The sequence below is a fragment of the Triticum dicoccoides genome, chromosome 1A, assembly GCF_002162155.2.
Source record: "Triticum dicoccoides isolate Atlit2015 ecotype Zavitan chromosome 1A, WEW_v2.0, whole genome shotgun sequence".
Lineage (NCBI taxonomy): Eukaryota > Viridiplantae > Streptophyta > Magnoliopsida > Poales > Poaceae > Triticum > Triticum dicoccoides.
In genome coordinates this window covers 519485626-519511233 of record NC_041380.1, presented here as the reverse complement: position 1 = coordinate 519511233, position 25608 = coordinate 519485626, and positions in this window count along the sequence as shown.

Sequence of the window (25608 nt, the reverse complement as noted above, 5' to 3'; positions counted from 1 at the left end):
TTTCATTTCTTCCCTCTCTTCCTTCTTCCCCAAGTCCTAATCCAACTAGGGAAAGGGGGGAGTCCTACTCCCGGTAGGAGTAGGACTCCTCCTGCGCGCCTCCTCCTAGGGCCGGCCGCACCCCCCTTGGCTCCTTTATATACGGGGGCAGGGGGCACCCCTAGACACACAAGTTGATCTCTAAGATCGTTCTCTTAGCCGTGTGCGGTGCCCCCTTCCACCATAGTCCTCGATAATATTGTAGTGGTGCGTAGGCGAAGCCCTGCGACAGTAGAACATCAAGATCGTCACCATGCCATCGTGCTGACGGAACTCTTCCCTGACACTTTGCTGGATCGGAGTCCGGGGATCGTCATCGAGCTGAACGTGTGCTAGAACTCGGAGGTGCCGTAGTTTCGGTGCTTGATCGGTCGGGCCGTGAAGACGTATGACTACATCAACCGCGTTGTCATAACGCTTCCGCTGTCGGTCCACGAGGATACGTAGATCACACTCTCCCCTCTCGTTGCTATGCATCACCATGATCTTGCGTGTGCGTAGGAAAATTTTGAAATTACTACATTCCCCAACAAAAACAACACCAAATCTCCAGCCTATTCCCCCACCTTTTGATCCCCTAGCCCGCATCAAGCTTCCCCTAGTTCGTCGGAAAGCCATGGTGCGCCGCAAGATCACTTACTACAAGATGCTGACGTCGGAGCGCCGCGTAGAAATCACGGCGGCGGTCGACGCCACAGACCTTCGTTCCCAAGCTCGCTTTGCGGCGGGCCAATCCCCGAGTTCTCTGGAGCCAAGCTACGAGGAGGAGGAAGCCGATCCAATGTTCATGGCGGAGGTCACGGTGTAGAAGGCCCCCGATGGGTATGAGACGATGTTCGTCGACTTCGTGCCGGCGTTCGAGTCCCCCATGATGCAGACGGACCAGCGGTTCAACATGGCGATACTAAAGGAGGACTAGGAGGCAGAGGCTCAACTCGACGAGGAGCGTGTGCATGACACTGCCATTGAGGCTCTCCTGTAGGCAGAACCAGATGTCGTGGATGTGAACCGGGTGGCGGAGACTCAACTTGAGGTGGAGAGCGCAGATGCCACTGCCATCGAGGCCCTCCTGCAGGTAGAACTGGACGTCCTGGAGTTGAACCGGGCGGCAGAGGCTCAACTCGACGCAGAGCGCGCGGATGCCGCTCTCATCGACGCCCTCCTGTAGGCGGAACCGGACATCCTGGACTTGAACCGGGCGACGAAGGCTCGACTCGACGCAGAGCGTGCGGATGCCGCTACCATCGAGGCCCTCCTGCAGGCGGAACCGGACATCCTTGACTTGAACCGGGCTGTGCTCTCGTCCATGCAGAGCGCCCGCACGCTCTGCTTGAACGAGTAGCTGGAAGCCGAGGACAACCATGGTGCGGAGACACACGTCCGCAGCAATGGCTGGTTCGCGCCGGCAGCCAAAGATGACGAGGCCATCTCTTTCCACGAGCAGTGATAGTTTTTCTTTATGTGGTTGTTTTTATGGATCTTTTGCTGTGTAAAAACATATATTTGTTATGCAAGTCGCCTGACTTGGGTCAGTCTACCATTTCAGGCGGTTGGATGAATATCCTACGTCTCCTAACCCTTCTTTCCTTCTTCCTCACCTCTTCTTCTTCCCCAACAGACCACCGCACAGGCCGTATGGATACTCCCCAACATGCGGTTGGATAAACATGCCCTATGAACGAAAATTATGTGTCAGCGATAGGATGGCTGAGTTTGGTTTGTTTACATGTGACAGCACGTGTCAGTGAGGGTGCGTTCCCTTGGTTGGGTTTGTGGCGTGCAGGAGCGACTGTGTGAAGGTGCGGTGTGACCGCAACATGTAGGAGCGACCGTGTGAGGGTGCGGTGCGACCGCGACAGCCATGCGCAATTGTACCTCCTTATCATTTTGAAAACTTTAGGCAAGCTTGGAAAAAATGTGTGACGAAGTTTGGCAATGCAAGGCCTAGACCCAAACAGGATAAGTACGTACGTACTAGGAGTACTGGTGTTAAAAAAGAAAGGCGGGGTTTTCCTTCGCGGGATTTAATCGATACAAATACTCGTTTCACGTGTCAATTAATGCGTATTTTTTTCTCCAAAGACCAAAGAGCTAACCATCTCACCTCTCATCGCTTGATTAATGCAGCGCCATGCAAACCACCCTTCTCACTTCCGCATGCATGCATGTCGTCTCTCTCTCCCCCCTGTCCATCTCTCTGCACGCATGCGCCTCTCGCTCTCTCTCCTGTTTCTGCATGCAAGCAGCTCTGTCTGCCTTGGGAAAATGCGAAGCACATGGGAAAGCGAGATGGGATTACTACAGGAACGCATGCGGTGGAAAGGGATGGAGGGCCCGGTGGAAAGAGCAGCGAAAAAATGCCAATGCGTAGAGCATTGCGGGGAAAACGAAATTTTCTTAGACGCAGACAAAAAAGGACCGGAGGGAGTACTACTAGGAGTACTAGTGCGGTGAGATGGTTTCTCGAAGAAGACGATGGAGAAGCGGAGTCAGCGAAGAGTGAAATGATGGTTGCTTCGTCTGTGCTTTTGTGATTTGATGCCTCACTGCTTTGCGATTTGTGATAGAAGGGACAGGGGAGTAGACTCTGTGCTCTATACTGTACTACATGTGTCCAAGCATGGGAGAAAGAGGAGAGATGTTGCATTTTTCTATTCCTTCAATCAATCAATCAGGGAGCTTCGGTTCCATCTTTTTGGCTTTGGCAACACCGTCCACAATGGTTCCCACGATGCCAAAAGCTATTTTCACATTTGGCTACACATTGTGGACGCCCTTAACCGTACCACTTGGTTTTGCTCCTGTGTGCTATCTATACAAATCTCAATTATATTGATCCAAAAAATTATAGAATCAAGATTAGTAAAAAGGAGGTGATTTTGCCGCGCGGATGGTGGGGGAGGTTTCTTATTTGAGCAATGCTACATCCACGTAATGGTTTACGTAAAGTTACGAACCGATGTGATGTGGGACTATTTGATTGCATTAAAGGAGAGGATTAGGCCCACCCCACCTGAAAATCAGGGGGGCATATATAGATTAGATGGAAAGTATACGTAGCAGCTACGTAGCCCTTTGTAAGTCTAGGATTAGGCTTCTTATTTTTGGAGGACGTTGTCCTGGCGGTTTGCTAACATGCGGTCCCACGTGGCAGTGCTTTACCAAGCCAATCCGCGTCCCACATGAAGCAGAACAACGGCAGAAGCAACACGTGGTTAAGTTGAAGAAGATGAGGCAAAAGCGGATTCAGCAACGAGTGAAATGATGGTTGCTTCATCCCTCCAACTTAACTGCGGTAAAGGTGCAGCTTTGTGATTTGACACCTCATTGCTCATTACTATGCCGGCGCCATGACTGGGGTGCTTCACCCCGGCTGCTCTGCACTGTATTCCGGTATGGCACGTGGACCCGGTAGCATGATGTCCCACATGTCGGTGAAAGGGACTAGAAGATTTATGAAAGCGAGCGCTCCACTCTTACGACGGAGGAGTAGACGACACGACGGCCCAGTGAACTGTCACTTGTACTATATAGTACTATAGTTTTGCTGTTTCGCACGATCCATCGATACAAACCCGATTAAACAGGAAAGGTTGGGATTTTTCCCGCGCGGTAGATGATACTGGCCATACATTTCAAAGCAATTTAATGTATGCAAACTGAATAATTATAAGTAACAATATGATATCTAGTAAAACTAAAAACACATATGACTTATTGTGTTAGAGTGTAGTAGTAGTGCTGTATTGCATACTGTAGTTGTTAGATGTAACATGCGAGAACGTGTAGAGATGTAGTTTTGGAGGGCCTACAGAGAGAAAAGCGTAATACAGTCACCGAACTTCAGAATAAGCTGATTATGGTCACTATATACGTTTTGTGGTGATTATACGGTCACTTGCTCACAGTTCAGCATCGGATTCACTAGTAGAAAAAGGGCATTTAGTCCCGGTTCATAAGGGCCTTTAGTCCCGGTTCTGGAACCGGGACTAAAGGGTCGGTACTAAAGCCTCCCCCTTTAGTCCCGGTTCTAACTGGAACCGGGACTAAAGGCCCTCCACGTGGCCGTTGCCTGGAGGTCCACCTTTAGTCCCGGTTGGTAACACCAATCGGTACTAAAGGATATTTTATGATTTTTTTTTGAATTTTTTTTTGAATTTTTTGAATTTCAAATTTCTGAATTATTTTAGCCTCTAATCTCTAATCACCCCTCATCACTGCTCAATTTAACCTTTAATCTCTAATCACCCCTCATCATTCCAAATCATCTAACTTCCCGAACGGTCACCCATCCTCTCACTACTCCAGCCTGAGCACGCGTAACTTCCGGGTTCTATTCTCCCTCGTTTCCAAGTCTGCACTTGTTGTTTTCCTGACAATAGTAAGATGGCAATCCTATTAACCCTCAAGAATTTAGCTTGAGCATGAAGTCACACATTTCACTGTTTGAGTTTGAAACTATTGTTCTAAAAATCAATAATTATTTAGTAACACTAATATTTCTTGAATAAGTAGTTTGACCACAGTTTGACCATAGTTGACCAAAATTTAAAAAATTGAAATAATTATTTAGTAACACTAATATTCTTGAATAATTATTTAGTAACACTAATACTTCTTGAATAAGTAGTTTGACCATAGTTTGACCAGATTTAACAAAAATTCAAAAAAAACTGAAATTTGAGCATAACTTTTTTTCCTTTTAGAATTTGAGGATTCTAAAAATTTGCAAACAGGCCGTAGGCGGTCTCCATCGGATGCGGATTTTTGTTCCGAACATTTTGATATATTATACTTTTTTTCCGACATCATATGCAAAAGTTATAGCTGTTTTACATTTTCCCTACATTTTTTGCAAAACATGTCCAAATTTAAGTTTTTAAATTTTCCTAACTAGTAGATGTAGTAACAAAACTACCTCAAAGGATTTTAAATTTTGAAGTTTCTATCATTTTCTTTTGCTTTTTACAAAACTGAAAAGGCGATGCACCCGGGGGGTAGGATTTGAAAATTGCACCATTAGTACCGGTTCATGGCACGAACCGGTACTAAAGGTCTCAACCCCTTTAGTACCGGTTCGTGCCACGAACCGGTACTAATGGGCATCACACCCTTTAGTACCGGTTCGTGCCACGAACCGGGACTAAAGGTCCCATTTGAACCGGGAGTAATGCCTGTATGGTGCCCTGGCCGCTTGAACCGGGACTAATGCTCACATTAGTCACGGTTCGTAATGCAACCGGGATTAATGCTCTTTTCTGGCTGGACCAAAGCCCCTTTTCTACTAGTGATTGCACTCTGTTGACCGGCCAAATAGTCTGCGTGGCGCCATTTTGACTAGTTAAATTGACCATGTTCCTTGTGGGTCCCATCTGTCAGTTCGCATAGGCAAAAGGTCAGATAAACACAAATTTATGTAGGTGCGACAAGGCTCCAACCCATGCGCAGGAATCACCTGGTTGTGTATGTGTCTGTCAGGGCCTGATGTGTGCGCATGCACATGTAGGTTGAGCGAGCGTGAGAGTGTGTGCTGGTCGTGTGGTGTACTGGTGTGTGCATGCATGCGTGCGTGTGTGTGTGTGAGTGTTGCGTGCGTGCATGTGAGTGTTGCGTGCGTGCGTGGCTGCGTGTGTACATGTGAGTGTTGCGTGCGTGCGTGGGTGCATGTGTTTGTGTGAGTGTTGCGTGGATGCAGTTTGTGTGCATGCGTGTGTGTGTGTCTAATCACCACACCAGCTCATGTGTGTTAAAACAGACGGCTCAGCATACCAATACAAGGCCACCTTGTCCGCTGTGCCCGCGGTCATGACTTCAAACCACCGTCCAAATTTTTTTTTCTCGTTTGTTTTCATTCTTACTAGCAAGATGCCCATGCGTTGCACGTAACATCAAGATGCATTTGTATGACTTGTTTATCTTCTGAGAGAAAAGGATGAACGAGGGAAGGCCTTATTTGCAAATGTGGACAGGTGTGTGGGTACCTTTTTGCAAAACTGCAATAGTTTATTTCCTATCCGTCAGATATAAATCGGACGGCCTATATTACAGGATGGCAGGCACACCAACATCAGCAACTCTGTTTTTATAAAAGTGTATTTTATATATTTTATAAGAGTGTAGATGTAGAGTAGATACAAGTCGATAGGTGGGCACGATGGTAGTGAGATAATGTGATGCAACACTAGAGGTGCCGCGTGGAGCATTTAACTGGTCAACTAGTCATGTCATGAGCAAATACAGAGTTGTACGGTGAGCCCGTGACTGTATAATAACCACTAAATGTAAATGGTGACCGTAATGAGTGGATTCTGAAGTCCAATGCACGTATCGTGCTTTCGCTTCAAATACAATGATCGTCATTGCATATATCGCGAGAGAAAGATGAAACATGCGTGAATTTTCTAGGGGCTTACTTTTAGAGGACCTGGAGATAGTTTTGTGTGCATACATGAAAGGGGCGTACAGGGGGGGGTATGAGATGGAGAGAGAGATGCTCTTCGTTTCTCTTTATTATGACTAACTTTGTATATAGTATAAAAATATACAAATTCACATTGCGGAATAAATATCATTGTGGGCACCATGCAATGCAAATTAGCGTTCGTACTCCTTCATATAACTTTGTAATGTTGTATATATGTAGAAACTCTAAAATAATTTTTTGGCCACACTTTATTCAAAAGGAATGTTGTATGCGAAATAAACGTGAAGAGAGGGCTTTTTAGATCAATGGGGTACGTGATGTAACATGTGTGAATGTGTAGTTCATGCATTTGGCGGGGCCTAGAGATGTATGTGTGTGTATTACGTATTCGAGAGAGGCATGTATAGAGGGGCCGACGGGGGGCGTGGGAGAGATAGCACGAGAAATGAGAGTGGTCTAGAGAGAGAGACGAATATGACGTCATGATAAGAGAATCCATTCCCTTGAGTGTGTATATGCAAGGGGGAGGAAATAGAGGCACCACGAGAAATTTTATGCGTGTGGTGTTTGTGTTGGTATGTGTGGGTGTGAGAAGATAATGAGACGTGGGGGCAGAGGGTGTGTCACCGCGTGAGGTCCGGTGGGTCGCGGTGAGGCCCTTCGTTCGGTTTCATCCTACGCCACATTGGTTGGCCCGTGACGCATTTAGGAAGACCCATGGATGACTAGTCGTACAAGACAAAAATAGCAGAATTGTGAAGGACTCTGTGTCCACTGACAAAGCCGGCTAGGATTTGTAACTTTAGGTTCTCGGACTAAGGTAACCCCTTTATCTCTGATATTACTATTCATCCAACCTAACTTTAAGGGGCATCCTACAGAATGCTCTACTAGAATCATACTCATCGATTAGGAAGAGAGGTGTGAGACAATGCGTGAGAGACAGGCGTAAAGATAATGTGCATACATGAGACACGTAGGCAGGTCCATGTATATAGAAAGGGTCGATGAGGATTATGCGTGTGTATGTTTGCGAGAGGAAGAGTGCTTGTAATAAAGGTTAGTGGAAACAGTTGTAAATGGTTACGAGAGGGAGGGAGGGTTATATCTAGAGCATATGTGTGAGAAAGACACCACGGGAGAGAGTGTGTGAGCATGTGTGAGAGACCACCGATGGAGAGTGAAACTACACGTAAAAGACTGCTCTACACATTGATTAAAGATATAAATTGTATCCAAATGTTAGGATGGGATCATGATATTTGCAATTCGCGTAAGGAGCGGTCATTAATCCATCAGACATCTAGATTCTATCAAATTTGAACATGTCTATGTTATTATTCGACACAATTGATCCACATAGTTACTATTTTGAACTCCAGACAATGCATCGCTTTAGCAATCGAATATAAACGTGAGTATGGTTCATGTTGTGTGTGTAAAGCACATTATACATATGAAAGTTAAACAATGGACATTATAAATAGCTACCTATGAACTAGCATACATTTGAATTCAACTTAAGATGGTTTAAAAAAATCGAATTCAACATGAAGTCCATTCAATTATTTGAATTCGATATCATGGCATTTGTAAACCATACCTAAATTATGGGAGCACCAATCTTTGCTCAGATTTTTTACATAATAGCATATGTAGTTGTGTACAAAATAGATTCAAATTTAGCTCCTCCATTCCAAAATAATCGTAGTTATAGGATTTTCAAGTGTCAAAATTTCAAAAAGATGTGGATAATTTAATGAGGTTTTCAAACATACAAGGTCAAATATAACATTGTCTATTTAGGTCAATCCTCATAGTTCAAGAGTACTCTAAACGTGAATGCTTGCGTTTCAAAATTTCGAACGAAGTGCCAAAAGAGCCTCTACTCGCCCGAAAATGTGTGAGACCAATGTTTGGTAGTACAAGGAAATTACTTTTCTAATATCTCCGACCCGTGAAACCTACCGGCCCGACGTCCAAAGGTCTAAACCGGGGTAGGTTTGTAGCTTCATCTAGACGCGACGCAACCGCATCCGAAAAACATTCATACACAATGGCCGCCTAAGCACACATGCGCGCGGCCGAAATCGCTCCCACCCACTATTTGGGACACCTGGTATTACCATCCTACCCCCGACCCTCAGTAGGTCCGAAATTTAAGAGGGGGGCAAAGTTTGTACTTTCCCCAAATTTCAAACAAGCGCGTCCCATCTTCTCTTCAAAAAAGCCAAAAAAAACAAGCGCGTCCCAGACTGAAACATGGTTTCCCCCACCCATCCGATTCCCCATTCGTACTCCGTGGGCGCCAAAACTACCTCTCCACCAGCCGCGAAACCCCGGCGTCCTTCGTCCGCCACCCCATCCCACCCATCAACCACCGCCCTCCTCCATCAAGCTGGAGCCGATACCCCGACGTCGTCGTCCACCGCAACCTCAACCACAACGCCCTCCACGGCTAGTAGTTGAAGCCGAGGCCGAGCCGTCTGTACTCAAGCCAGTTCAACGACGCTGTCCTGTGCCTCACCGCTGCCGCTCCAACTTCGCCACCCTCCACCGCACCGGAGTTGTTCCTACTACGTCATCCTTTGCCGCCTCGGATCTGCTTCCCCTTCGCCGACATACGGCCACGGGAACACACACTACTAGGGAAAAGGCTAGCAGCAGCGCGGGTTTTTAGGCTATCAGCAGCGCTGACAGCCGCGCTACCAATAAGGCGCTACAGCTAACTGTTACTAGTAGCATGGGCTAAATCCGCGCTACTACTAAATGATTAGTAGTAGCGCGTGTGCACACGCGCTACTACTAAGCTAACACCCACGCTACTACTAACCTAACTACTAGTAGCGCTCACTTTTAACCCACGCTACTACTAACAATTTAGGAATTAAAAAAAATAAAAGTTAGATGTGGTATTCATGAATGGTAATACGTCCATTGCAAAGCAAACCAACGTCACAGAACCATCTCAGGATTCCATTTAACATCAGACACACAACCATCATCGAAGTACCTCCCCTAGTGGTCCACCACCAACCTAAACAAATCACTTCTCTAGATGTATCTACCAAGGCTTGGAGTTCAGACGCCAATGTACCCGAATCCTCCTTCCCCGGGACGATGGCGTCGAGGACCTCCACCTCGAAGACCTCCGGTGTCAAAATCACCTGGACGTTCATCTGTTCGACGTGGTCACCGTGCTTCACAGCAAAGTCTGCCTCCAAGTGGTTGAAGAGCACAACGCCCACCGGGCCACGCTAGTCAGCGTCGATCACCCGAGTGCCCTTGTCGGGAAAGTGAAAACTTGTTAGTACGCAAATTGCATCAGTTAAACTAAATATTATATTACAATTCACAAGACCCATTAAGTTAAGATTCCTTATCATCTAGCAATTTAAAGGGGCTCATGCCGAATATATATGCTTAATTCCTCACTTCTTATTCAAACTAAATATATAGATTTGGCAAATGCATAGAAAAACATAAAGTCCAAAAGAAACACAGAAATGCATATGTGAACTAAATTACTTTGTGTGTTAGCAGATTTCTTGTTAGGTTATTCACTATATATAGTACCACATCAGGCAGGGTGATGTGTTCACTTCACGCCGCAATGTTTGGCACCAAGTTCAGTCTTGGAAGACAAATACAATACATTGTTGGGCGGGACAAGGCAAAGAAAAATACAGAAATTTGTAGTTACTAAATCATTAGCATTAATCAGTGCCTTCTGTCGCGGGGGTCATGTGTCAACTGATTTCAAGTATGTTCTTGCAAGCTACAAAGATGTTAAGAATTACTTGCAATCTGGTTTTTGCAAGCCACAAAGTTGTTCAGAATTACTACTTATCTAGTAGTACAAATGTCGAAAACAGATTATGAACTAGTCCAGACTCTACATACACGTATGTGATGAGCATTGAAGCATTCACTCTCCCAGGCTGTTTAGGATCATCAACCTAGTGGATGTCATCCGGTAATAGAAGAAGTGCATCCTATATAAGGCACCCAACAAAAAGCTAAGTGACGGCTACTGTTTTCTCAGGCAGGGTGTACAAATTAAAAAAAATGAAAGTGCACTAGCACTATAGAGTCCGGTATATCCAGTTGCTAGGGCAAGTACTAAGGTCTAAGACGATATGCTACGAAATGATTGATTTTGTTGTTGCTCATGGACATAGACATGAGCAAGCACATGGCAGGGCCATGAACCTATGCAAAGCATCAATTGTTTTCAACTCCATGGCAACATGTCCAGTGGAAATCAAGATACTACCCACTTGCACAACTGAATCTACCATGCGCATGCGGGAGGCTACAGCTTCCTCAAAAAACAAGTAAAGAAGAGCACCATGGTTTCCTCACCCAAATATATTGACCCACTCGCCATCTGCCTTCCCTTCGCTGGCCGGAGCCATCGGCTCCATCCTGGCAGCCTCCGTCGCCGGGGTCATAGAGAATAGAATGGTCCATGGCTCTCCATGGACATCGAACATATCTCTGATAGAATTACATATGAAGAAAGCATCACTCCTGACAATTTCATCAAGAAAAGGGAAGTTAGCTAACTTATAGGGGAAACAAAACATCAAGATTCTAACTGAACAAAAGGAAACCTAGTCCAACTGCGCATTTATTTTTTTAGAATAGTAGGATGACCCCCGTCCAATGGCGCATAGGCCTAGTGGAATTTTATTCAAGGACCATACAAGAGCATCTTTTAGTTTACTACAATATGTAATTTAAATAGCACAAAGCAAACAACTATAAAATGACAAGTGAACTATGATCCAATATTGTGCAGAATATTAAAATGAAGGTGGATTTTTTCATATTCGAGTTTTTCTTAATAGTAACTTAAAAAATAAATGAATATATGCATAAGTTGGATTTTCACATGCAACCTGTGGTAGTTTCAGTTTGTGCCGACTTCAATTGTCACTCCAAACCTCTATTTCTCTTGTGGGCAACTCAAAATTGTTTACAATCCGTTATCTACAAAAAATAAAATGGAATGAACTGTGTTAAAATAAACACATTACATGAGTAGGCCAGACATAAACCTCTATATGCTATGCCGAATTAAGATAAAATAAACACATTGCATGAACTGAGTTAAAATGGACTGAACTGAGTTAAATCAGCCATTTTCATTTATAAGTGATCTATATGCTATGGCAAGCAACAACTCATTACATGAACAGGCCGACAAGCCATGCCGCACAATGATCTGTTCATCGCAGAGCGCAGAACCATTCACAGGGCAGCCATTCAATAGCAGATATATAGAGATTGATCCATCATCCAACACATTGATTCGCTACGAAATTACCACACGACGGTATGATGATATTCACATGAACACAACAACAGGCCTGTCATACACACACATACTACTTAATGATTCATTCAATAATAGTTCATGAACTAGTAATAATTCCCAATAATAGTCAGCAGCTAGAGGAAGGACACCACAAATAGGTGGAATCCTAGCGAACCTAATGATTCATTCAACTCAACTCTGCTTTGAACAAAGTTGGCCTCATTTAAATAAGAAGAATTGGAGAAGCGAACTTTCAGATCTACAGTACATACATTGGGCCAAAATTAAGGTCAAATTTACCTACAGGACGGCATGTATAATAATAGTAGTAGTAATTCACCACTGAGATAGATGAGAAGATGAATTGATATGGGATTGTGAGACTTGACAGTGACGGGTACAGTATCAAATTTGTCCTTCCTTTGCAAGAGAGGAAGAGAAATTAGATTGGGGATCAGAAGAAGGTGGGTACGGCCAGTGGATCTGTTCATTGTTGTGGAGGAAGGAGGGCTTGTAGGATCTTGGGGTAGTCCTCTCCTGCCTCACCTCACCTCATCTGCTGCCTCACGCAACAAGTCAGCAACGCTGCTGTGTGTGTGCGTCTGCGTCTGTGCAAACCAAAGCTGGCTGCGCATGAGGGAGGGAAGGGAAGGGAAAAAGGAAAGGGAAAGGGAAGTAGATCGAGAGAGTACCTTGGCGGCCATGGCGTCATCGGCCGAACAGAGCGCAAGCAGGCAGACAGATGGAGGTCCTGTCCAGGCGTGCGAGCTCGCGATTGGGGAGATGCGGCCAGCGCCATGGAGGTGGAGCTCCAGGTCCTAGCCATCGGCCATGGATGTGGATCTCCAGGTCCAAGCCCTTGGCGGATCTCGGACTGAGAGCCGCCGCCTGACCTATTCTCTTCTCGTCGTCTTCTAGTGAGGGGAGGGGCGAGGGTGGCGGTGGCGGCGGTCGTGCGGAGGCCTGGCCGGCCGGCTGTAGCGCTCGGGGCTGCACATACTCGTGGATTTGGAGAGGAGAGGAGGTGGAAGAAGTCCGGCGGTGGAGGGGATTTGGATCGAGGTTTGGGTGGAACTTTTATTTTGATAAACGTGGGCGGGTGGACGGTGGAGTGGTTGGTGGGGTGGGAGCAGATGCAGGTGGTAGCGTGGGGTTTATAACCCGCGCTACTACTATCGACTTAGTAGTAGCGTGGGTTTATAACCCGCGCTACTACTACGACTGGTCCCGGGAGACACGGTGGAAATCACTTAGTAGTAGAGAGGGGTAAAAACCCGCGCTACTACTATCGGGTTATTAGTAGCGCGGTTTCCTCAAGCTCGCTACTGCTAATTAGTAGTAGTGTTTGTTTTTAAACCGCGTTGCTGCTAAGATTTTGTGTATAAGGTTTTCCCTAGTAGTGACAGTCAACAATTTGGCCATCGGTTCGTCCAAGCCTGCACCCTCCAGAACATCGGTTTCCCCGGTAAAAAGAATAAGATCGGCGTGACATGTGGAGGTGACCACACTGGCAACCAGAAAAGGTACTCCTCTTCCCCTATTCGTGCAAATCTTACATCTCTGCTTGCACGGTATTCATCCCACATAAGACACTAGTTGACCGCTTCTTCTTGATACTAGATGTTCCTAGTAACTCGCGATGCACAAGGTTTCTCCTCATATACTATTTCACCTTAGCTAGAGGTCTGTCGTCCCCCTGAATTTCAATTTCTAGCCAGTTGATTCCCAATTAACGGAAGCATTCCCCGGTGTAATAGGCACTAGTACGCCTATTAGGCCGGGGAAGCAGCGCCTTGGTGTTTATCTTAGGGGCGTGTGCAGCCTAGAGCTACTGGCGCCCGATCTGGAGGTCGGTCGGGATTAAAGGGATGGCCTGGGGGCGCTGCCAAGCACGGCGGTGGTGTGAGGTCGATGGGAGGGCGGGGCGGCGGAGGCAGGGGTCTGGGCCGGTGGTCGCTGGCAGTTCGAGAAAGATCATTAACAGTGACTGGCGGGAGGTAGACGAAGGCCATCTGCCCGTTCCTTATAAATCGAACGGTTTATTAAAAAATCGACTAACCTATTTATTTTTAGTCGACTATTATCTTAGATATGACCACATGTGGTGGTGTGCTGGAGGAGTACCTGCATTTCCTATGCTCATATATTACAAAATCATATGGAGTAGAATCTAATTTTGTTTTCCATGCAATGTTGTAGAGCTATCATATGTCTCCTGTCATTTATTTTTCAGCCACCTGCTATCTGCTACCTTTACAGTGCACTAGTTCTGCACACACTTCACCCTTAGTCTCACTATTGTGTTTTTATGCAAGGGTATTTCAGACGCTGCTGCCATGAGAGAAGCCAAAAAGAAAAGAGAGAAGTCGCTCCAGCTTCGTATGCGGGTAGGCAAGACACGTTATAGCACTATAAAGGGTGCAGTGTCAGCAGATGGAGACGGTAAACGTAGCTCTGGAGTTGATGACCTCGCTCGCAATGAACCACCATCCCAGGTGCTTGCTTTAACTTCGCGGTGTCATATGTGGTTGCATGTTCCATATGGTGTCTAGCTTGTATTCGAAAGGCCGAAGTTGGTAAGATAAGGAAAGATAATTTTTTTACATGAACCACCATCCCGTGAGCACCAGAAGACAAATAGCTAGTCAGGGCACTGGCCGAGCCAGTGACAAGCCCAGCAAAGATAGTTATCACCTGGAAGCCAACTAAAAAGCTGCGATGGTGGCAAAGCAGCCCGCCTCCCACCAGGCTCTCAGGTCCTAGATGATCATGCTCACCACTCCAGCCGGATGTCTAGCTTGCATTGCTTCCAATTTGGTTAAATTGCATCTGCTTAGCTTACACATTATACCTTTGAATATGACATGTCTTTCTGTTTTTGGTACATACTAGTACATCTGTGTATTAACCATGTTCTTACATCAAACTAATGTTATTGTGTATCCCTCATCAATCACTTATGACGAGGCAGGCAGGCAAGGGGACTACTCCTCATTTAAAGAATGCAGCATCAGCCTCCTGACATGATTCTCAAGAAACAGAAATGCTAGATGAACATAGTGAACGTAGCTCTGTAGTTGATTACAACATTTCCCCTACACTAGCATCGCAGGTGCGTGCTCTAACTTGGCAGCGTGATATGTGGTTGTATGTTGCATATGGTGTCTAGATTGTAATTCTTCCAATCTGGTTAACTGCATGTGCTAGTCTACTTAGCTTATACATTATACCTGTTAATGTGACATGCCTTTATGTATTTAGTACATAGTACATCTGTCTATTAAGCATGTCCTTACATAAAACTATTGTTTTTTTGTATCCCGCATCAATCAACATGACGAGACACCTTTAGTATATGCAGTGCGATATTAGTTGCATCTTTCATATGATTTATAGCATGCGCTCCTTCTAATTTGTTGAAATTCCATTTATGATGGGACGCTTTTAACTTGGCAGAGTCATATTGGTTGCATCTTTCATATGGTGTCTAGCTTGCATTGCTTCTTATTTGCTGGAATGGTTTCTGCTTAGTTTACACAAACAGTTGTGAACATGCCATGCCGTCCTGTTTTTCGTACATATTCCATCCTGGTATCATGTGTTTGCCTTACATCAAAGTAGTGATTGCCAGTATCATGCATGAATGAGTTCTGAAGAGAGAATTTTATTGCTTTTTCTTGTCAGTTTTACTTGACAATTCAAAATCAATAAAGCGGAAGGAAGTTAGCAAGGCAGTGGATAAAGGTGCTCCTTCCGAACGGAGGGCCTCTACAGTTTTGAATCCTCCACACCCCAAGATGATTTCCAAGACAACACATGCATAGACAATCAACAAAGCTGTGTTTATGATGAGCACGTCTCCCCTAGTGCAGCATCACCGGTGCTCCCTCTAACTTGGCACTGTTATATGTGGTTGCATGTTATGTGTGATGTCTAGCTTGTATTGCTTCTAATTTCGTTGAATTCCATCTGCTTAGTTTACACATTATACTTGAATAAGACACGTGTTCCTGTTTCTAGAACATACAATATCTGTCTATCGCACCATGTTCTTACATCAAATTACTACTGTTGTGTAACCTACAACAATCACTTATCATAAGACACGTTTGACTTCGGAGTGTGATATAGGTTACATCTCACATTCTTTTCTAGCTTGTACTACTAATTTTTTGAAATGGCACTTATGACGAGACAATTTTAACTTGGTAGAGTGATATTCGTTGCATCTTTCATATGGTGTCTAGCTTTCATTGCTTCTAATTTGTTGAAATGCCTTCTCCTTAGTTTACACATCATAAGCTATGAATATGCAATGCTGTGAATATGCAATGGCACTAATGATGAGAGACCTCTAACATGGTAGGGTGATGTTGTTTTCATCTTGCATATGATTTATTTCTTGTACTGCTTCACATTTGTTTAAACGCCATTTATGATGAGACACTGTTAACTTGGCAGAGCGATATTTGTAGCATCTTTCGTATGGTGTCTACCTTCCATTGCATTGCTTCTAATTTGGTGAAATGTCTTCTTCTTAGTTTACACATCATAGTTCTTGTTATCTCTTTCGTCCTGTTTTTCATACATATTGCATCCTCCTATCATGTGGTTGTCTAACATCAAAGTTCAGTTTGTCTGCATTGTTATTCGTTTTTCTTGTCGGCTTGACTTAACATGGCATAGAGAAAGAGGAAGAAACACAGAATGGCAGGGAATGAGAAGCGGATGAATCCTGCAGATTCTGCTGGTACCGATGGTGCAATAGAAGGTCAAAGTCCAGTGGAAAATTCTACAAGCATGGCATCCCATGCTACACGAGTTGCAAAAAAAGTCAAACAGAAACAAATAGCTGCCACCAAACAAGCAGAGACAGCCCTAGTTCTTGCAACACCTACCACAGTACTACCAGCTGCACGACTTACTCGTGCGTCAACTGAGCTAGCAGCACGTTCCCAAGCTCCCTTGCCACCTGACACTACTTCCCAAGCACTCTTGACACAAGACGAGTTGGCAATATCAGATGAACCTTGTGAGCTTCAACAGCAAGAAGGTAGTTGCTGGACTCAAGTTACAGTTGCATGCTTCTTTATACGTAGTCTCATAGTTTGATGTACACTAACACTTCCTATGTTCGTTGTTGGACTAGCACCTAGGCGCAAGAGGAAACAAACATCAGGGATAATGCTCAAGAGGTTAACTAAATCTAGAGGAGGAAGAATGGAGATCCGTTTTGAGGCAGATTTAAAAAGGCCACGTGATGCTACAGAGTCAGCCAAGTTAGTATCAGAGGCAGCGGTTGCCGTTAGGTGTCATGTACGTATCCTCCCAACATGGATTCAGTACAAGAATGACAAAGACGAAACCCAGTTCAACACCTTCATCGACCATTTATCTGTAAGTATGGTTATGTATGGAAACTAGTAATATCGTCTTGCTTTGTCCCATACATTCTAGGTTGCTGATAATGAGACTCCCATAATTTTCAACATATGAGGTTCAAGTTGGATAGCCAAGATGATGCAACCAGACAAGCTTGCACCCATGTTTTCAAGTCTTCTCTGCGACAGTATCGGTATAACTTGAGGAAAACTCACTTTGAAGGCAAGGCTAACAGTGAACTTTCCCAAACATCTCCAGTGGAAAATATATCGGATGATGACTGGAGGGGCCTTGTTAAACACTGGTCTGATCCGAAGTATCAGGTACATTATATATATGTAATCAGATCACATGTTGAAGTCCTATTTACGCATGTGCCACACAAATCTATCTTCTTGTAGGTGAACTGTTCAAAGAACAAGGCCAGCCGTACAAAAGTGAAATTCCAATAGACGACAGGATCTCGTAGCTATACTGCACACTACGAGGCTCTTGTAATTAACTGCTGTTTCACTCCTTTCGCTGTACCATATTATCAGATCTATATTGACTTGTTCGAAATGCAGAGGAAAGCCCGCAAGGACCAAAAAGTACCTGCACCAACTGTTGTGGAAATCTTCAAGGACTGTCACACCAGCAAGAAGAAGGGCATGACTACACCAGTCAAAGCCGTTGTTGTAAGTCCTTAATCCTCATGCCTTTTAACTACTACTTACTCTGACTTGTGCCTTGAACTGCATGGTTTGCAGCCAATGTCTATTACTCTTTTCAATTTTATACACAATTGTCTTAGTGTATCATTGAACCTTACAAGGTTTAAAAGAGAGGAGTAATGTTCCTTTGATCTTGACCCGTAATCTAGTTCTGTGCTGGACTTGCCCACACAAGGTTACAATTGCATGTTTGTCTGTTCTCAGTTGTTTTGTGATATGAATAATGTCATACTATGCTTACCGTATTATAAACTTCGTCTCTTTATCCTTAGCCCTCAATACAATGTGAAGAAATAGACAATACATTAGCGATGGTACATGGTCATATGTTCGGAACATAGTTTTATTATGTACTTTGCAATAAAATACAACTAATATTTTACATGGGTTCACCAGAATAAGTTCTGTACATAGACCAAAGCTATTTTGTTTAGTTTTGCTGCCTCCTTAATATCTTCTGTTCTGGTACTACTAATGTAAAACCTCAACTTTTCAGCGAGCTATGGAAAAAATGGTGGAACCGCCACCTTCTGAAGGTGGCGAGGCAACTATAACCGCAATGTCAGCTCTTGATGCAATGGGTCAGTACCTGTCCACTAACAGTGCCAAAAGCATGTTCTTGCATAATACTGGGTTGGTTGTTAAGGCAATATCGTCCAAACTGCCTCATGATCAAGATATGCAAGCTCAAAGCAATGTTGTATCTGCGCTCCAGACACAAATCCATTTCCTAACAGAGACCCTTTGTGAAACAAGGAGAAACATTGCTCAATGTCGTCAAGATATGCATGGTTTTGAAACCAAACTATCAGACATTTGCTATGTTGTTCAAGATCCTAGGGGAAATGAAGGCGAGGGTTATGGTGCTCCATCGGACAATACAGCATGAAAACATAACAGTCAGGTCAAATGAACTGAGCTTCTGAACTTCTGGTGGTGCATTTATCTGCTAGACTGTTAAGTTTTATGCCAACCTTCCTTTTGTTATATAGTTGTAATTTGTTTTGGTGTGATACAAAATTTATTCTTAATGTGCAGCCATCGGCTGAAGAAAACAACAAGCCATTTTTGTATAGTGTAGGGTGTTCCCTATATTTGCACTGGTGGCGATCTTTGATGCCGAGTGGATGTAATATGTGCAATCGCTTTAATAACCTAGCGTTAGTTTCAGCCTTATTTATTTCCTAGTCTTCTTTTTCCCTGGTTTGCTAGTGGCCGCAACTACCATGGGCCATATACGGGTCGTAGGATCCATGGGTCTCCTACGGGCCGTCGATAATGGGCCTGTAATCGGTGGGCCTCGGGCCGTCGGATAAATGGGTCTACATGGGCCGTAATCGGGCATAATTGGTATCGTCCCAGCACGGTAACAAGCCATTAACAGGCCGTAGGACGGCAAAGGCTTAATTCTGTCACAGGCATAACGGGTCGTTAATGGGCCAGAATATAGGACGGGCTGGAAACGGTGCAACGGGTTAACAGGACAGAAACGGGCTGACTCTTGCCATGGGCCGAATTTGGCCCATTAGGGTAACAGGCCAGTAACGGGCCGACTCTTGCCATGGGCCGAATTTGGCCCATTATGGGTACAGGCCAGTAACGGGCCGACTCTTGCCATGGGCCGAATTTGGCCCATTAGGGGAACAGGCCAGTAACGGGCCAGAAGTAATCGAGGGCCGAAAAGGAGCCCAAGAACGTATGGGCCGTCAATAGACCGAAAGCTAACACGGGCTGGAAACGGCCCATGTAAATCACGGGCCGTTAACGGGTATAAAGAAAATTACTGTTCATTATGGGCTAGAGTCACCGTGGGCCTGTAAAGGGCCGAAAGATACGAAGGCCTCATATGGGCCGAAAGACGTCGTGGGACATACATGGGCCGAAAGTGAAATGGGCTGGTGTTATATTCGACGGTCCACATGGTATTGTTGGGTCGATTTCCTTTAGGGCCTAACGGGCCGTGAGTTAACGGGCCGTAAAATAGGCTATTTGCGAAGAGACCGTTAACAGACTTTTCATGGGCCAGCCCGTTAACTTTTGACCAAGTCAAACGGGCCGGCTTTGTAAGCTAAATGGGCCAGTGGTGGGCCGTGGCACGTGTCGACATATTATAGGCGCCTATCTGACCCACTGACGAGCTGACACGTGTTTTGTCCGGCCAATAAGAATTTTACACGTGGAAATTTCCCATTGGTCGCTGCTGTTAACGGGTTATCGGATCCAAAACTTGACCCGATAGCTTAACGGTGTTCCGTTACGGTGGATGCCACGTGTTGGTCACCCTTGACGAAATCACTTCTGTGACGCGCAATTTATCATCATGGAAGTGGACACTTCCGTGATAATAATTTTGGTAATGTCATGGAACACTTCTACGACAGCACAGGTATGACTATCTTGATTCTGTCATAAATTTATCATGGATATACATGCATGACAAAAAACACGACCTACTGTGACAAAGACATATCATCACGGAAGTGTATTTTTTTTGTAGTGAAGCCCATCTCCTTTGGAAGCACCATCGACAAAGGCGGAGATGGTGCCTCACATAGCTCCTGCAGCCCAGGCATAATCTGCATCACTGGAGTGACGACCTTGGCGATGTGCCTACCACGAGGAGAGAAACAATCATAGGGGTCTGCTTCACCCTCGCCCTTGGAATCAACCTGGATCTCGGCCAACGGAGGCAAATCTAGTATGATTGTGAGCTTGCACAGAACCGCCTCAGCTCTCGCCAAAAAACTCTCAACTCTCATCAGGCAGTCTTGCAGCTCAGCCTGCTCCGCCAGGACAGACTGCAGCGGCACCTCTATCATGGTAGCATCCTTGGCAGGAGCAGGCACTTGGGAGGGCGACGGAGCTGCACGTCGAAGTGGCGTAGATTGGTGGCTGGTGTTCTTTGCACGACAGAAGCGAGCAGTGTGGCCGAAATGGAGGCAGCTTCCGCACCGAATTGGGTCCCTGCAAGAGTGTTCATGATGACCTTTGGAGAGGCACCGAAAACATCGATCCTTCAACCACGACGGAGGAGCCGGCCGAGCATTGAAAGCGGGCTCACGAAAGGCCTGTGAAGATGGCGAACGACGGCGCTCGATGACAAGGTGCCAGCCTTCCAACGTTTCCCCATGAGCTGTTGGGGCGCAACATATGGGATCAGCGGGCATCGTCATCCCTCTGAAACATCCAAGCCAATCCCCCCAGTCAGGACGCACGGAAGAAGCCTCCGGAATGATGCACGAGAGACTTGTCGGTGATGGATCCGCCTGATCTGGCCCCCGCAAGGATGACGGCGTTGACGTCGAGGACGGCGGCAGCTGGCTGGAGGAGACGCCAGCAAGGGAAGCGGGGGTGGAGCCCGCGCCGGCCATCCGCCCACCTATGGCCGGGTCGGCCTTGCGGGAGGCCAGCGCAGCCACAGCCAGCCTGGCGGCGGAGACGACAGGCGAGGTCAGAGCAGGGAGCCTCGCGGATGCGGAAGCTGGGAGCTTGCCTGGGGGCACCTCCATGGACATTCCACCAACCTGGCCGGGGTGGCCCAGCGATGACTGCGGCAGAGCGGGCAGGAGCTCTCAATCCGGATCGGATCGAGCAGCGGACAGGGCTGCCGGCAGAACGACGCATGACATGCAGCCAATAGGCAGCCCGGCAGGAGGTGGTGGAAGCATGCTGGCCGGGACGGGTGGCGGCGATGAGTAGGCCGACGGAGCTGCTGGCGGTGAGGACTGGAGCGGCGGCGCGAGGTCGGGGGAGCTCATCTCGCACACCTGCTTGTCCTTGCGGGAGAAAGAGGGAGAGCAGCTCGGGCTGAGGCTGGATCCGGGCGCAGCAGAAGCGGGGGAGGTCGGAGCAAGGAGATCCGGCCGGCGGCGGCCGCCGCGTGCTCACGCGACCACGAGCGCGGACGCGAGAGCCATCCTGTTTTGGACGACGGTCTACGTGCCTACGTATAACTTGCACATAGTAATACCGCAACAAGTTGGTACTCGAAGATACTACAGGTTGGTACGTGGGTACACAACCACACTGCTCATTTATCTGTTTGGATAGCTAGTCACGGTCCATGCGCTCTAACGCACGTTTCCGATGTATCTCATTCCCATCATTTCTTGTCACTAAATCATCGACACTGCCCATCACCGTCGATCAACCCCTCCTCGCATCATAGCAAATGAAAGAGACATGCATATCAAAGTTGCTTCACCTGTTGGTCTCATATAAAAGGAGTGGCGTAGTGACCTGGCCCTTTATCGTGTGACCAACACCAACAAGTAAGGACGGTTGTTTATCTCGTCAATTAATGAGTTTTGATGTTATGTTGTACTTCATGGGAAGGGGGCAAAGAACGAAAAAGAAATCTCACTATTTGTTAAGCGGACTCAACAAGGAAGACATGTCATTCAAAATGTATCGGATCAGCTATGAGACACAATACGGTCTTGATTCAGCAAGATCTTCTACACATTAAGTGTCCACTGATCTTGTGGGTGTACATCGTTAGACGTAGATGTGACCCATAATTATTGGCATAGATTCTAACTTCCAAGCAATTGTGTGCGTCAACCATTCCTCCTAGACCATGCGGCTCTGAGTTCTTCAACCTAAATTAACCAACATACATCGTTTCCTATTATACGCTAGATAAGAGGAGGGGGGTGGTCAGACTTCTGCATCTGGTTTAGTCTGTTGAACTTGCCCGTTGCCAAAGTTCATGAAAGCTCCGGCATACTATGTTGCATGGCGATAAGTGATAACATGCTTACATTCTTCTTTTAGGATATTTGACTTAACAAATTTATGAGACCCGAAAATAAAGATAAATCACCCTCATAGATAAGTTATCTAGATTCCGGATCATTTACAATGGAGGAAAAAATAAATTACAAGGTGTACATTCTCTCAGATAGATGAAACAACATAGAAACCAAATTCCAAAGGACTTGTTTAGCAACGTCCTAACATCTATTAGAACATAGTACCAGATCATGCGCACACCGCCAGGTAGGAACGTCAATAGGTTCCAAGTCGCCTTGAAAAACCATTACATTTTTCCTCTTCTGAGTGTTCCACAGAATAGCAATAAGAACCGTGGATCTGACCTTGTTAAAGAGATCATTAGCCCATAGTGCTGGAAGCTCCACATCATCATTCGAACATAGGCACTACATATTTGCCCATATCGGAAGAACAGAAGGGCAGCTGAGCAACATGTGACCAGTAGTCTCCTTTAGCAAGCAGAAGGGGAAACTGTTGGAGTCCAAATAAAAATTGTTGGACCCTCTTTTTATAGTAGACCACGCCCAGTTAATATTTCTTTGTATAAGTTGGTGAATCATCAACCCCTCAAAAAAAGTTGGTGAATCATCATAACTTTAAGTAAACAGATAATGGATAATTATAATTGTACCCAGTCAAAGGATAACCAATAGATCTTCATAGTTTTCTTAAGTATGTCATAGCTGATAGATCTTCATAATTGTAATTACATATATCACACTGAATTCTACTCCCTTCGTTCCCAAATATTTGTCTTTCTAGACATTTCAAATGGTTACAACACATGGATGTATGTGGACATATTTTTGAGTGTAGATTCACTCATTTTGCTTTGTATGTAGTCACTCCACTAGTAGAAAAAGGGGCTTTCGTTCGGGCCTGGCCAGCCCATTAGTCCCGGTTCTGCCACGAACCGGGACCAATGGATGCATTTGTCCCGGTTCGTGAGCCCAGGGGGCCGGCTGGGGCCTCGTGGGCATTGGTCCCGGTTCGTCTGGGCCCATTTGTCCCGGTTCTTGGCACGAACCAGGACCAATGGGCCTCGCTCGTGACCCACAAACATAGGTCCCGGTTCTTGGCTCGAACCGGGATAGAAGGCTAAGCTTTAGTCCCGGTTCGAGCCACGAACCGGGACAAATGAGTTGCCTATATATACCCCATCGCCGGCGAGCAGAGCACTCCACAGTGCTCTATTTTTTGCTGGCCGGCGAGGGGGAAGGCATTGGGTGCTCTAGCTCACCTCCTATGCACATGAGGTGTTCGATGAAATACCCGAGCCACGCTAGTTAAGCATTCTCCTCTCAAAGCTCGACCTCGGAGCTCCATTTTTTCCGAGATTTGTCTAGGTTTAGCTGTCCGTCACGCCCCGTCCTTGTCTTCACCGCCGTCGATCGCCCGCGCCGATCTCGTCGTCGGCACCACCGTGGTGAGCCTCTTGTTCTTATCTTCTTTCTGAAAGAAAAAATCTTACTTTAGATAGATACTTGTCTAATTTTCTTACTTTTGACACACATAATTATATATAATGCACGCAGATGAACCGGCAATGGATGTACGGTGACAGACACAGCTCCAAGTACATTAAGGGCGTGCGTAAATTTCTCGAAGTGGCTGAGGCAAACAAGCAGAATGGTTTTATGTGTTGTCCATGCCCTGATTGTCGGAATACGAGGTCTTACTCTGACAAGAAAATCCTTCACACCCACCTTCTTTATAAGGGTTTCATGCCACACTATAACGTTTGGACGAAGCACGGAGAAATAGGGGTTATGATGGAAGACAACGAAGAAGAAGAGGACGATGACAACTATGTGCCCCCTGAATACAGTGATGCTGCAACGGGGGAAGCTGAAGATCAAGAGGAATCTGAAGATCAAGAAGAACCAGACAATGTGCCCGATGATGATCTCTGCCAGGTCATTGTTGATGCAAGGGAAAAGTGCGAAAGTGAAAAGGAGAAGCTGAAGTTCGATCGCATGTTAGAGGATCACAAAAAAGGGTTGTACCCCAATTGCGAAGATGGCAACACAAAGCTCGGTACCATACTAGAATTGCAGCAGTGGAAGGCAGAGAATGCTGTGCTTGACAATGGATTTGAGAAGCTACTGAAAATATTGAAGAAGAAGCTTCCAAAGGATAACAAATTGCCCGACAGTACGTAAGCAGCAAAGAAGGTCGTATGCCCTCTAGGATTGGAGGTGGAGAAGAGACATGCATGCCCTAATGACTGCATCCTCTATCGCAGTGCGTACAAGGTTTGAATGCATGCCCGGTATGCGATGCATTGCGGTATAAGATCTGACGAGATGACCCTGGTGATGTTGAGGGCGAGCCCCGCAGGAAGAGGGTTCCTGCGAAGGTGATGTGGTATGCTCCTATAAAACCACGGTTTAAACGACTGTTTAGAAACGAAGAGCATGCCAAGTTGATGCGATGGCATAGTGAGGACCGTAAGAAAGACGGGAAGTTGAGAGCACCCGCTGACGGGTCGCAGTGGAGAAAAATCGAGAGAAAGTACTGGGCTCAGTTTGCAGGTGACCCAAGGAACGTATGGTTTGGTTTAAGCGCGGATGGCATTAATCCTTTCGAGGAGCAGAGTAGCAATCACAGCACCTGGCCCATGACTCTATGTATGTATAACCTTCCTCCTTGGATGTGCATGAAGCGGAAGTTCATTATGATGCCAATTCTCATCCAAGGCCCTAAGCAACCCGGCAACGACATTGATGTGTACCTAAGGCCATTAGTTGAAGAACTTTTACAGTTGTGGAATGGAAACGGTGTACGTGCGTGTGATGAGCACAAAAAGGTGGAATTTAACCTGCATGTGTTGCTGTTTGTAACCATCAACGATTGGCCCGCTCTCAGTAACCTTTCAGGACAGACAAATAAGGGATACCACGCATGCACGCACTGTTTAGCTAACACCGAAAGTATATACCTGGACAGAT